The following is a 13,835-nucleotide window of genomic DNA, read 5'->3' as shown; positions in this document are numbered from 1 at the left end:
AGTGTTTGAGCTCAGATTCAATTACAAAACCATTTGAAAAAGTTCTGTGATTTGCCCAGATAACAAAACAAAGAGCGGTGTTTCCACTTCCTTAAGATTCTTGCCTTGCCTGCTGGTGGGGCCAGTTAGGTATGACCCCTCCAGGTGGCAGAGTATCTAGGGATGAGTGTGTACCTGGGTCTGTGTGCAGCTGTGCAGGGTGAGGCTATTCAGGGATAGACACAGCCCCTTAAAGACCAGGCTGCTCCCATCCCAGTTTACTGTCCGAAGTGGCCAGTGACAGTGCCTGTGACATCCCCCTGTGTCTGCATCTTGCTAGAAGAGCATGTCTGCCGGGACTGGGAGGTTGCCCCACCTCTGCCCTCAGCCAGCCAGCTTCCTGAGCTGCTCCCACTCCATGCCTTCTCCGACTCCAGTGATGTCTGGAAGCTGCTGGCCTGAGGACTCACACTGTTCTGTCATTCTTGCTGCTGCAGTCGTGGATTCGTGCAACCATTGGCACCTGTGGTGCAGAAAGCTTGGATTAGTCAGGGCTTGGAGTCCATCAGCACCTCCTGCCTTGGGAGTCCCAGCCTGGGGTCCTGCTCCAGCTCTGACAGCCGTCTGCCCCCAGTGGCCAGCCCCTTCCCAGCCCCAAGGCAAGCTGCTCACTGCGGAGCCTGTGCCTCAGTGCCCCTGCTCACTGACTGGGGACTGACAGCCTGCTCTGTTCACGGAGGACACCCAGTTACTGGAGGCTAATTAACCCCCTGAGCAATTAGGCTGTAATTGATTTTCCAGTGAACATCTCAGCAGGAGTCAGAGGCCCCAAGTCTCTGGTGGTGATTTTCACTTGAGCTATAGAGAAATGAAAAGCATCTATAGGAAGAGACCAATCCATGCTGTGTTCCAAAGCCACTCGAGGGATGTCACTCTGGACAGGACATGTGGGAAGGAGGGTCCAAGCCTGGAACAGTACATTCACGGTTATCTGTCATATTTCCCTTCATTTCACTTCCCCCCGATCCCCCTAACATATAGAAGTCATTTTCTGTCCTATAAGATTTCATTTTTGAAATAACTTCAAATTTATTTTTAAAAAAGACACAAAAATAGTACAAAGAACTTTCATATTCCCTTCACCTGGATTTTCCAAAGTTAATGTCTTATATAACCACAGTATAATGGTCAAAATCAGGAATTTAATATTGATTTCATAATAACGTCTAATACACATGCTTTATTAACATTTTGCCAATTATCTCTACTCTGGTCCAGAATCCAACCAGGATCCCATATGACAGTCAGTGCCCTGTCTCCTTAGTCCTCTGCCTGTAGTTGTACCACCCTTCCTGACCTTCATGTTGTGGAAGAGTCCAGAACAATTATTTTATAGGATGTCCCTCAATCTGGATATATCAGATGTTTCCTCATAAAGAAATTCAAGTTGTTGGGGTTATTTTGGCAAGAAGTACTAAAAAAAAGGTAGGGTTCATATCAAAAAGGCACAGAGGCCAACTTGAAAAGGATCCCAGTCATCCCGTCTGGGCAATTTGAGCAAGAAAACTGTAATAATTATAGTCTTCACCAATAGAATAAGTAAGAACCCATGGTCCTTACTGACTGATATAAACAAACAAATAAAGAGGATAAGAAGGTCTTCTGGACACTAGATCCCAAGTAATACATTTAGAAAGAATTGTGCAAATAGAAGATTAACATCTAGAAATTTCACAACATGTGTTGTTTCAAGCAAGAACAGTCAAGGGTTGCTAAGATCAGTGTAAGTGTGATGAGAGGCCAGATGTGTACAGCTCCGTGAGCTCTCTTCTGTAAGATACTTACTAATCACAACGAGAACAGAAGTGACTTCACAGCGAGGAAAGCTGGTAGACCCAGCTTAACCGAGTGATCAAAGTTAACATCATCAGTCGTGGGATAAATCAAGCTCAGGTCATTGCCTCATTTCTGTGGCATTTTGGGAAACAGTACACGATCTGTTCCAAGTAACCTTTAAGAGAAACCAACTTGTTTTCTTTACTTCATCTTTCTTGGCTAATCACTTCACACCAGGCAGATCTTTTCCGTAAACCTCCTAATTATAAGAAGTCCACAGAGTTCATACTCTTTTGTGTGTATCGCCCGTATTTTCATTTCTTCACACTATGTGCCCTCCCAGCACCGCTGCTGAGTTTGGTAAGCAGCAGCACATGCTATAGAGATCTTTCCTGGGGGGAGGAGGGAAGGGTCCCCCCGATGGCTGCAGGGGGTGGCAGAACTTCCAATTCCGGAAATGAATGGGGGCAGGAAGGGGAGCTGCCCTGCCTGGAAGCAGAAAATAAACGAGATGACCTCAAAGAAATCCCACTCTGAGCAAAGAAGTGGGCTCACTCGCAGTTAAATGAGCAGCTGTGTGCTTCCTTAACCCCTCCTTACCCCCTCTGTCTCCATGGCAACCGAGCCCACCCCTAGAGACCCATCCTTTATGGCAATCTTGGGTAGGACAAGTTGTATAGCCTGTTGGATTTCCCAGTTTGCATAAAGCTCAGGTCAGGACCCCTCAGGACTCACCGTCTGCTCCTTCTCAGCCAGCTCTTGCTGTGCTAATGACACTGTCCCCTGCAGGAGGCAGCCCAGGCTGCTCCCATTTCCAGCTGTCATCCAGGTGTCTGTACACACGTCACCTGTTCCACCCCAGGAACAGGGTAGGTGCAGAGGACGGGAGACCCCCTGTGATGCCTGGCCCACTGCATTTCTATTCTCCCCAGCCTGTGCTCAGGACCTGCTGGGGCCTCAAAGAGGAGGAAGTGGTGAGCCATCCACGGGAAAGGAAGGTCCAGAAAAGAGCGTTTCCCAAGAAGCCAGAAGAAAGAGAAAGGAGACTGAATAAATAGGTTCTCAGGAGAAGAAACTTAGAGAAGGTATTGAGGCCCAGAGCTAATGGCATAAGTGTATCCACCCTGGTGCCTGCTGGGGATCAGTTTCCTAGGGTCACACTAACAAATTGGCACAGACAAGGTGGCTTAGACAACAGAAGTATGTTCTCAGAGATCTGGAAACCAGAAGTCCATGATTAAGGTGTGGCAGGGTTGGTTCTTGTCTCAGTTACTTTTCTCATTGCTGAGACAAAATATCCAGCACACAAAGTTAAGGGAGAAAAGGTTTATTGGGCTCACAATGTGGAGATTTTAGTCCATAGTCGACTGGCTCCAAGGTAGGGTGGCAGAGGGGCATCGCAGAGGAGAAACAGTTCATGGTGGGCAGAAGGCAGCAAAGCAAGCAAGAGGGGAGACAAGCCTCTTTCTGCCCCATATATTGTATCTAGGCTACCACGAATTTGTCAGTGCCAAACCAATCAGTGGACTGATTTAGTAATCACCCACCCTTAATCCTAGCATTGCACCATGAATCAATCACACACTCTAGACTCAGTCACCTCTGAAAAAGCCCCACCTAGGACTACATGAAGTTTTGAGAGGATGTCTAGACACAGCCATCACAGTTCCCCTGAGGGCTTTGGCATAGAATCAGCCCTGGACCTCTCTCCCAGCTCCTTCTTCTTTGCTGATGGTCTCAGGCATCCTTTGTATTGTAGAAGCATCACTCGGACCTCTGCCTATATGTTCACGTGACATTCTCCCTGTGTGTGTCTATCTCTTAAATTATTATTATTTAAATAAGGACACCAACCAGATTGGTTTAAGGCCCACTCGAATGACCTCATTTTAACCTGATTGCTTCTAAAAAGACTCTGTCTCTAGATAAGGTCACATTTTGAGGCATTGGGAGTTAGGGCTTCAATGTATGAGTTTGGAAGGGGATTCAACCCACAACAGTGAAAATTCTGTGTGAAAGGAGGCATTACCACAGTTCCAAATGAATTAATTCATTCCTATGTGGCTATTTAATTAGTGACTACTGTATGTCATGCATTGTTCTGGGTTGGAGATTGTTCCATAGATGAGTGAGTCCTGGGTGAAGAACCAAGAGGAGATACCCTCTCCCAGGGTAGGCCCAGCAGACCCTGAGCACTGTCAAGCTAGGCAGGCTGGATACAGCCCTCCCTGCAGGCCACTCAGCTTCCCCTAGGGAGCCTAGGACAGAAACTTGTAATGCACACCCTTGGCTGATGTCTCCGGTATAAAAGAAGAATGGGACTGCAGCAGGGCACACACCTTCACAGCCTCTGAAGACACTTGCTTAGGCCATGGACACCAGCAGATGAGCCACATTCTGATTCCAGGGGTCTTAATAATAATAGCTTTTCTGTAACAAGACTCTACTCTGTGCCAGACTGTGCAGTTTGCATACTTACTCCTCCAAAAAAGAACTTTACGATGGCTATAATTATCTAGAAAGGGGAAACAATACTCAAGGAAGTAACTCATTGGCACCAAGCCACACATCTGGTTAATGGCCAAACGGGGACTGAAAACCAGGACCTCTGGGTTGCGAAGATGGACCCCACCACCACACCATGATGGTTGCCTCTCAGTCAGACGGACAGGGGGCATGGACTCCCCCACCTCACCCCACCCCAAGCATGCCCAAGATGGAGCCTTGTCCCTGTCTTCCCAAGCATAACTTGGTCCACACTGTCCCTGTGATCCGGGAAAACCAGTGTGAGGGAATCTGAGGGTGCGTTGGAACTTAGGGTAATTGCATCTGCCTTTGGGAACAGGTGAAGCTGGACTCCCTGGGCTGGGGTCTGACCTGTGACAGGAGAGCCCAGAGGATGGGGCCCTGGAGGAGAGATCCGCAGCAGAGCAGAGATCCACAGGTGAAGGCGCAGTGGGCTACAGATACAGGCACAGCCCCAGAGCTAGTGCTCAGCAAGTGACCAGGAAGCCACCACATCGGGATCTGAAAGAATATTCCTGTGTGCTCCCGAAGCCACTGGCCACTGTGCCCAGCAAGGGGGTACTGATGCCAAGCAGGGCCACTGGGTTTACCGTCGCCTCTCCACTGACCACTGTCTAAGCTCTGCTTCATGAATTTTTCAACTGCAGTAACTTCCCTGACCTCACCAGTCCATGCTTAGGGAATATAAATTCTCTTTAACATTATCTTAGCTACCTGCATTGGGGAAAGAAAATCAATTGTAGAAAAGAGTGTACACTGCTCTTCAAAACCAAGCATAAATAATTTTCGATACTCTAATAGTTGGAGAAGAGCCATCGCTCTTGCTGCCTCCTGCTGTCCATGTGCCCAAATAATCTAAAGGAAGTTGTCTGTCCCCTGGATTGCAAATGCATTTGTGAAACTATTTGGAAGACTGTGACATCTGTAAGAATTTATCTGCAAGGCTGTACCGCATGTCTGCAGGAAAGGCCAAAAGCCACTGCCCAAGGCCAGAGCAACTCACTGCAAAGCTCCCAACCAAAAAAATAAATAAATAAAATAAAGAAGTCAACCACCTTTCCAGAGAAACAAGCCAGCACTCTGATCTCCCGTTCACTTATTTGCAGGCTTCATTAATATAACATCACTGCAACCAACAGCTAACAGGGATGATGTCAGGATGAATAACGGAGTTACTCTGCTCAGATAACAGTTAGGCTGTGAATGTGCTATCAGCTGAGACAGAGCCAGCGAGGAATCGTGCCAGGCAGGAGAGCTGGTGCCTCCGGAGCCATGGATTCCTGCAGAGCTCGTCAGCTGGGCTCTCGCCTCCCCAGACAAGGTGTGTGTGTGCACACGCACACACACACACTGAGGTAAAGATGTGACCATATGCTGTTGTGGACCCAGCATCCGGGTGTCTCCAGAAACTCGCAGGCCTCTCCTGGGCATCACTGCCATCTAAAGTCAGGAGGACACTGAGCAACAGGAAGGGAGCAAGTGGACCAGGAAGGGGAGGATGCGCTGCTACACAGAGACGAGTCCTCACTGGCCACTTCTGAAACCCCAGGGTCGGACACAGGGCACTAAGAGAGTGACCAGGAGCTGGGGACACAGGCTGGACAGGCTTATCCTGGAGCGGCCTCCCTGGGACGCCCTCCAGCTCCCCTCCAGGTGACTCCGATGCAGACTCTCCCTTCTCCTCTTCTGAGCCCAGCCGGGGAGACTGTCAGCCTGCAGAAGACACTGGCAGGGCTGCACAGGCCACAGTCGCACAGCCCACTGTCACTAGCCAGGCTGTCTGCCCCTGCCTGTGTCCCCACACGGAATGCTGCTTGTAGCAAAGCCACCTTTTAACCCCACTTTTCTCTTGACCTCAGCTCGCCTGGCTTCTTCCTGGGTCTCCAGATTGCTTAATTATAAAAGGAATGTCCATGATAAAAATAATAGCGCACACTCACTGAGTGCTACTTTATCCACAGAACTCCACTCAGCACTTCACGTTCATCACTTAACTGGGCCTCACAACTTTTGGAAGTTGCTGTCCTTAGCCTCGCTTGGGGAAAGTGAGGTGGTGTAAGGTACAATCACTTGCTTAAAGCCACGTTGCTCACACATTTTAGAGCAGCATGGAACTCAGCAGCTTGACTCCAGGCCCCCACGTTCGGCCTGTGTGCGACCCTTGCCCTCTTTCCTGAGCTCACAGGGATGAACAGAACCCTCAGTCCAGAGCCAGAGGGGAGAGAGGAGCTGGCTCCAAGCTCCTCCCAAGCCTGCTGCAGAGGTGGAGGTGGAAGAAAGCCAGTGTGGCTACTCCAGCATCGTCCAGGAAGCTGGACGCGCACAGGGAGAGGGCACGGGGCCAGAGGTAGGGTGAACGCCAAGAACCCCAGAGAGGTCCAGAGAGCAGGAAGAGGGACGGCGACCAGCACAGCCAACCCGGGCTCCTCGTAACGCAGCAGAGCATGGCCCTGACTAAGCCGCAGGGGACGGAAAAGAGGGCAGAGGAAGCCACGACCTGGACCGACCGGTGTGCACGCTCCTGGCTGGTGGCCCAGGGCTCCCCCAGGAGCCAGAGGGTGGCCCGCCTGGCAGGGGCATACAGTCGGCTGGAGCTGGCTGTGTTCTGTCTCCCAGAGTGACCTCAGCAGCTTCTTAACCTCAGGGGGACACTGTTATTCCCCACCTGAAAAGTGGGAATAACAATAGTGCCGCATTCCTAACTTGTTTGAGCCCTAAGTAGAACACCCTCCAGACCCCCGACACGATTTCTCCCTCATTCATGAGCACCTACTGAATAAAATGTTAAAAAAATGGTAGGCATTCTAATCAGAACAGTCTTCAATAGCCCGAAGTGCTTCCTTGCTCTCTTCCCCTCCCACCACCCCTGTCAGCCGGGAACAGACTAGCTCTAGGATCGAAGCCCAGCTTCCTGGAGTTCCCGCCAAGTTCCTCTGAAGGAGACTCCAATTCTGCCCCCGCCAGGGCTCTGTCCAGGCCTCTGCCTGAGCCTGACCATGGGAATGCGGTCCCCAGCATGCAGCCAGCGTGCAGCCAGCCCGAGGACTCTCCCTGCAGGCCGCCAAGCCCTGGGCCTTCCCGCCCTCCTGCCCTGCTCCCTCAAAGCCCTTAGGATCTCCACAGCTGTAATTAATCGGCTGCATCTGCTCTCGCCCTTGGGCGGCTGTGTGGCACAGTTCCCGCTGAACTGTTCAATTAGTGACTGCAAGAATGAGGGCAGATGCTGCATCCTGGCCGTTGCTTTCCGGGACAGGACACCCATGGAGGAAAACAAGCATGGCAGAGTCTGGCAGGAACACAGATCCAGCCAAGGGGGCTCAGCGGGGCCCTGCTGCTGTTAAGGTGGGGAGTGAGCAGGTGGAGAACCAACCTTCCACCCAGAGGCTCCCGGAAGCTTTGAGGAGGCTCCACCCAGATGCAAGGGCCAAGGTGTGCCCACCTGTCCCACACCCTGCTGACCCAGGATGACATGAACGGGTGCTTGGCCAAGACCGGCCTCACCTCCGAGGCGTGGCCAGGGCTGGTCTCGGGCCGGGTTTATTGTGCTAGACCGAGCCCTACAGTGCTTCCCGCGCCAGAAGCTGCAAGTGGCACACAGCTGTACTCCACTCCCTCAGGTGTCCGTGCCCTGAAGGCAAGGTAAGGGCACAACTTAGAGTCCCATCAAGATGCAGATCCAGGTTCCTTCAAGGAGAGAAGAGTGGAGTGAAAGGTGCCCGACTGGGGTGAGAAAACAAACGTGCAGAGATAACTACGGGTTCCAGTTCGCTCTCCGGTGGGTTTTATCCAGGGCCAGCCTGGCTGTGACAAGCAGAGGGAAGCCAGCCCCACTGGCCTCCTTGCTGCATGCTAACCAAGTCACCACACTGGCAGGACACGTGGAGTCTCAGGTCGGTTGAGGAGAGAAGTCTCCAAGGGGATCTCAGGGCTGAAGACAGTGTCTGAAGAGCAAAGGCCAGGGCTCTCCAGTATCTGGAAGATACTTGAGGAGGAGGCAGCTGTTCAGTCTTCCGTTCAGCAAGGGATCAAATTCGAAATTGGCTTAAACGAAAGCAAAGGAGATTACAGCAGAGCTTCTTAATGATTCTGATATTAAAATGCTTTATCACTCCCAAGCAGCATACACTTCCATTCTTCCAGGTATCATTAAAGAATGCAGCCTGTTCTAGAATCTGCTTGAAACCAGTGTTTCCCAGGAGCAGCGAATGGGGAGTGTGTATTGTAACCATCTCTATGCCAGCAGTGTGCTAAGAACGGCAAGGCTGTCTGGCCTGACAGAGTGACAGGAGTGGTCACACTGCAGTGTGGCGATTGTATGGAGGTGTTCAAAAGGCTAGAAGGGTCCAGAGAGGAGCTGCTTCATGTGCTGAGGAGTCGGGGAGGTCTCCAAGATGAGATGTCTTTGCAGCAAGGCTGGGCGGGATGGCAGGCACTTGGTGGTGAGCTGCCTCACCAGCCAAGACCACCGAGTGTCATGTGCATGCGAGTGCCACACGCTAGAGCTCTGGGCCTCTGAGCTCCCCCAAGTTGCCCCTATAAACCCCTGGAGAGCTGAGCCAGAATCTGCAAGGGGTGGGCAGTAGAGGATCACACAAGTTCACCCCAACTCTCACAGCAGCTACTTCTGAGCTTTTCCCATTTCTCTGTTTCCAGTCCCCACTTCTACAGTCTACGAGGAGGAATTTAGACAGTTTTCCAAACCACAGTGTAAGCTGTGTTTAAAAGCATGGGACTGAAATCAGTTAATATCCGAAGCTCTTCTCTTCCTTCCACCTCTTGCCCACTCCTTCCTGATGCACAGCACACACACACGCACACACACGCACACACACACACACACACACTCCAAGCTGTCGAATCATTTGTTTACATGGGTGTCTCATTCAAAATTACTTGCCTGGAAGAATTGGCTGAATTAATTGTGAAATGCTGCACCCGGGCCCAGGTGGCTAACAGCCAAGGAAAGAAGAAATGCAAGAAGAGAGGGAGAAAAGAGTGAAGACTATTTTGGACAGAGCCAGTGTCCTCCAAAATTCCCTGTGGTGAAAGGGTGGCGTCCAGCTCAGACTGTGCCCTGTGTGGAGCTCGGATCCCACCGGATCCCACCCACTCCTGCCCAAGCTCAGCCTGTAGCCCCTCTGGTGTCTGCCCTGAGCTCCCTGGCCCCATGTTCTCTGCCACATTGGTACAAGGAGAGTTCCAACATCTCCAAGCTCCCCACCAACGCAACCACCCGTGTTTTTGCCACCTAGGAATCCACAGATGCAGGGAGACACAGGGAAGGAAATCAGCAATTATGGAGACCTGCTTTCTACACCAAGATACCGGGGGATTTCCAGATGTTACCTGGCTTAGTCCTCACATCGTCCTTGTCAGGCAAGCAGTATCCTCTGTCTTCAGATGAGGACGTTCGATTCAAGCTCACACAGCTTGTCAGCATCAGAGCTGCTCTTCCAATTTAGATCTGCCTTACTCTAGAGGTTACTTGTTCTCTTCCTGCTAGTGCTGCCTGAGCATCAGGTAGTCTCTCTTCCCTACCTACCCTGGAGCAACCCACAGCACAGAGGCCACCTGAACCCAAGCCAAGACCTGTGGACCTGCCCGATATGCTGGCCATATTTAGGGTGTCCTCAGTCATCAGGGGACGCTGCCCAACTCCAGCCCACCCTCTGGCCCACGTCTCTCCCCAGCCTGCAGCCCCACAGTCCCCTCAGATCTGCAAGGCCTTCCCCAGAGTTCCGCAGCCATAGGTGGAGACAGCTAGTGTGGCTCTTGGCAGCCCCTGCGGAAAGGCCAGAGCTGGTTCCCACTGCAGAACGCAGCCCCGGGTGTCCTGCAGTCTCATGCTGCTTTTAAGAGAGCACTCTGGGTGCAGTCTTGGGGAAGGGGCCAGACCCTAACGCTGCCTGGTCTGACTGGCATCCTGCAGGGCCCCATTCTTTCTTTCTCTGCAGAAGAAATCCTTCCCCACCGAGCCTCTCCTCAGTGGCCTCCCCCAGGAAAAATGAAGGAATGGGGCCAGGTTCCTGCAACCAAAAGCTAGCACATAGGCATCGTGGGCTCTTATCATTCCCAGCCTCCTGCACGGCTGCAGGCAGGGCTGTCTTCTGCAGGCGACTTCCTCTATTTCTTGGCCCTCTAAGCACAGACCTCCATCTTGACCCTCTTTGATTTTTTGAGCTGGGAAGAGCAAGCATGTTCAAAGGCACAGCAATGGTCAAAGTGCATTTTAGATACAGGAACCACTTGTATCTGGAAGGACGTAGAGGATGTCTGGTAGCATGGAAGAAGGGGCTGAGGAGAACCTAAAGGACCGCAAAGCCAGGCCAGGAACTGGGGACTTTGCCTCGGTCCCGGTCACAGCCACTGAGGGCTTTCAGAACAAGTGCTTAGTGACCTGGCCAAGCATGTGCTCCCCCTGGCATCTGGGCAGAAGTTGGGTTTACACGGAGAACCGCGGAGACTCTTGTAGACAGAAAGGGAAGAGAAGGTGGGGCTTTAACCCCTGCTCTGGAACACACAGACTCCAGACTCACCGGAGTGAGGCCCGTGGGGCCTGGGGGCCTTATTTAGGGTACACGGCACGCCAGGAGAAGGAAGCAGTCGATGGTGTGGACAAGATTCCTGGCTGGGCACACAGGGATTCCATTAACCTTGAAAGAGAATCTGCGAGCGTAATCGGGCTGGGTGGGAGGAAGAAAAATCAAGAGTTCATTTTTAGACCTGGTGACATTTAAGGTGCCCAAGGGACGTGTGTGGAAAAGTGGAGATGTCCAGTAGCGACTGGATATACGGCTGCAGAGCTCAGGAGCGAGCTCAGGGCCAGTAACGTAGATTTGGAAGTCTTCGGTAATGGCGGCCTGGGGAGTCCTCTTGCAAATCGAGCATTCCCCCCACAATCCACCATCGGTGTTTTGGAAATCCAGACTTTCACACATCAGTTTTACTCTGAGCAAAGAAGTATAAGCCTTGCATCCCTTGTACGCCCCAGGCAGGAAAGGGGCTCAGCTGTCCCCATCCTGAACACTCGTGCTGCCTACACGAGGTGGTGATGGAGGACATCCTGGACCTCGCCTGGACAGAACCCAGTCCGAAGACCCGGCCTCCCTCAGGCACGGAACCTGGCCTGAAGACCCTGATGGGCACTGATTCTCCCAGCTTGGATCTCAGCAGCTGTTTCCTGGACCTACCTATCTCTGTGACATTGTCTTCCCCTCAAGACTGTAACACTTGCCAACAGTTTAAGGGAATACAGGCGTCTTCCTTCTCTAAACAGTGCCAGCTGACTTAGGCTTCTGGCAGGTCTGTGTGGACACCCTGAAGGCACAGCGCCCCAGCGTGTGACCACACGGCTGCCCATGACCCAAGTGTCGGCCAGAAGCACTGTGGTGACCTAGCAGCGGTGGAGAGCGACCCTGGGCCCTTCTAGCACTGCAGCGTCTCCACAACGCGTCCCCCACAAGCTACCTGCAAGGTGGAAATATTTTTAGGCTTTCCAGCAAGATTTCATTTCACAGTTTTTCTGAAAGGTTGTAATTAACAGCAGTGAGCAAAAGAATGTATTTTTAAAAATAAAAGTCGGGGGAAGGCGAGGGAACCAATCACCGCAGTCCCGTCAGCTCCTCTGGGTAGGTGAGCTCATGGCGTCCAGGTGGCTGGAGGAGGGGTGCAGCCTGGGGGCGCCGTCGCAGTCGGTCAGTGAGAGACACAGACAGGCACAGACGCTGCTGACGCTGCTTGGCTGGGTGGCGGGGCGACACCTGCCCTGCACGGTGCGGACCAGTGTGTGTCTCCCACAGCCTGAGCCCCAGGCAGGACGGCAGCGCAGAGAGGAATGGCCAGGATGTCATTGCTGGGTATTTTTAGTCTCCGGGGGCTTCCGGTGCCCCCGGCCAGCTTTCTCCTCTCCACGCTGTCCTTCTCCGCCCCCACAGAGAGCCACTGAGTCCCCTGCCTGTGCCTCCTTGATTCATTCCCTGCATCTTATTTAGTTTTATTCAAAGGTGGGATATTTTCTTCCCAGAAAAGGAAATCAGAGCTGCAGACAAGGTGACCTGGGTGAATGAGCCACCAGTGAGGGCTCTGCTGGCAAGGAGGGAGGCGAGAGCATTGTCCAAGGCCCGCAGAGGAGGACAAGAGGTCGGGAGGCCTGAGTTCATGCCCCGGCTCGGTGGCCAACCTGCTGAGAGCCCCCAGGTCTGAGCAGCACATGGATGGGAAGTGAAGCGGGACGCTGAGCCGATGCCCCTTCTCTGCTCACTGTCATCTGGGCATTCAGGGCACAGCACAGGGCGAACGAGCGCCCTCCAGCGGACAGGAGAGGCATTTCCCCGGCGCTCACCTGTCGTCCCCACCCTCAGGCAGCGTGGAGATGGTTGAGGGGCAGATGTCCCACGGGTCCAAGGATGCGGGGCTGCAGCTCCACCCAGGGGCACCATCTCGGGACCCTAAGGATTGCTGGTCTCCATCAAGGTTTCTTCTTTTGTCCCTCCTTCTTCCGTCTTCTTCCATCTTTCTTAGGGTGCACTGACAAGAGCGCTGGGCATAGTTGCTTGGAGCCATGGCTTCATCCCTCACTCCTCCGGGTCTCATTCTGCCCCTTGTAAGTAAGGGTCTTCGCACGAGACACCACTTCCGGCAGTCTGTGTTCTTCTGCCATCCAGGACTCAGTCCACTTCTGATTTAGTATAGATTAATTCACTGGGATTTGTTGAATCTCAAAGAAACGCATTTTTCCAAGAACCTAATCTCTTCCCAGACAGAAGTTCACACCTTGGGAGAAGCCAGTTCTGCCACCCTGTTTCCTGTTGAGTCAAAGCAAAATGAGATCATCAGCATTTGGTGGCTGATTCTGAAAATGAATAAATAAATGATCCTTGCTTCCAGGAAGTCAGCAAAGATTTGGAAAATCCTAAAGTCATTTCTTCTTGGCCCTAACATGTCTCAGAGTATTTTTTTTCAGAACAGAGGTAAATACGCCATCCCCTACAGTCACACCTAATCTCACCCCATTCTGAGCTCGCGGGGCTTCTCCTCCTCTCTGTCTCATCACCCTGGATCCTGGATCAGCGTTATTTTGAGCCCTCATTTTCTCAGCTGCTGGGACTGCAAGTTCCCTGCAGGAAAACCTGCCCCATATCCATCACTGCACCCCACAGGGTCCGGCACCCCAGAGTCGCAGTAATAACACTGTCACCATCATAAAGCCTTTCTGGTTTGCAAAATGCTCCAAGCACACCTTCGCTTTGGGGTTCCCAATCCTGCTGCCAACTGGAGACTTAATACTCTCTTCGCCACTGAGAACTGAGGTGTAGAGAGATTATGTGATTTGATTGCAATCAGGCAACTAGTGAATTAGAGACAGGTCTCAAACAATGATTTCCTGCCTGGGGTCCAGAATTCTTTCTGATAAGTTTTTCTAAATATTTGTGAATGAGGACTGAATGACTTAACCAAGTAGGTCACGTTAAACAGAAGATGACCTTAGGATTCTA

At 52.0% G+C, this 13,835-nt stretch overlaps 1 protein-coding gene across 1 annotated transcript in view; it reads left to right on the top strand.

Moving 5' to 3' along the window:
- Plxna2 (plexin A2) overlaps positions 1-13,835 on the top strand; it is a 186,296-nt gene that overhangs the window by 141,627 nt on the left and 30,834 nt on the right. The gene's annotated exons all lie outside the window — the stretch shown is intronic.

This window comes from Heterocephalus glaber, unplaced genomic scaffold (genome assembly GCF_053883595.1).
Source record: "Heterocephalus glaber isolate CG9 unplaced genomic scaffold, H.glaber_assembly_v1.0 deba00001600, whole genome shotgun sequence".
NCBI classification, from domain to species: Eukaryota; Metazoa; Chordata; class Mammalia; order Rodentia; family Bathyergidae; genus Heterocephalus; species Heterocephalus glaber.
The sequence above is the reverse complement of the archived record's forward strand: the minus strand, read 5'-3'. Positions and strand labels throughout refer to the sequence as shown.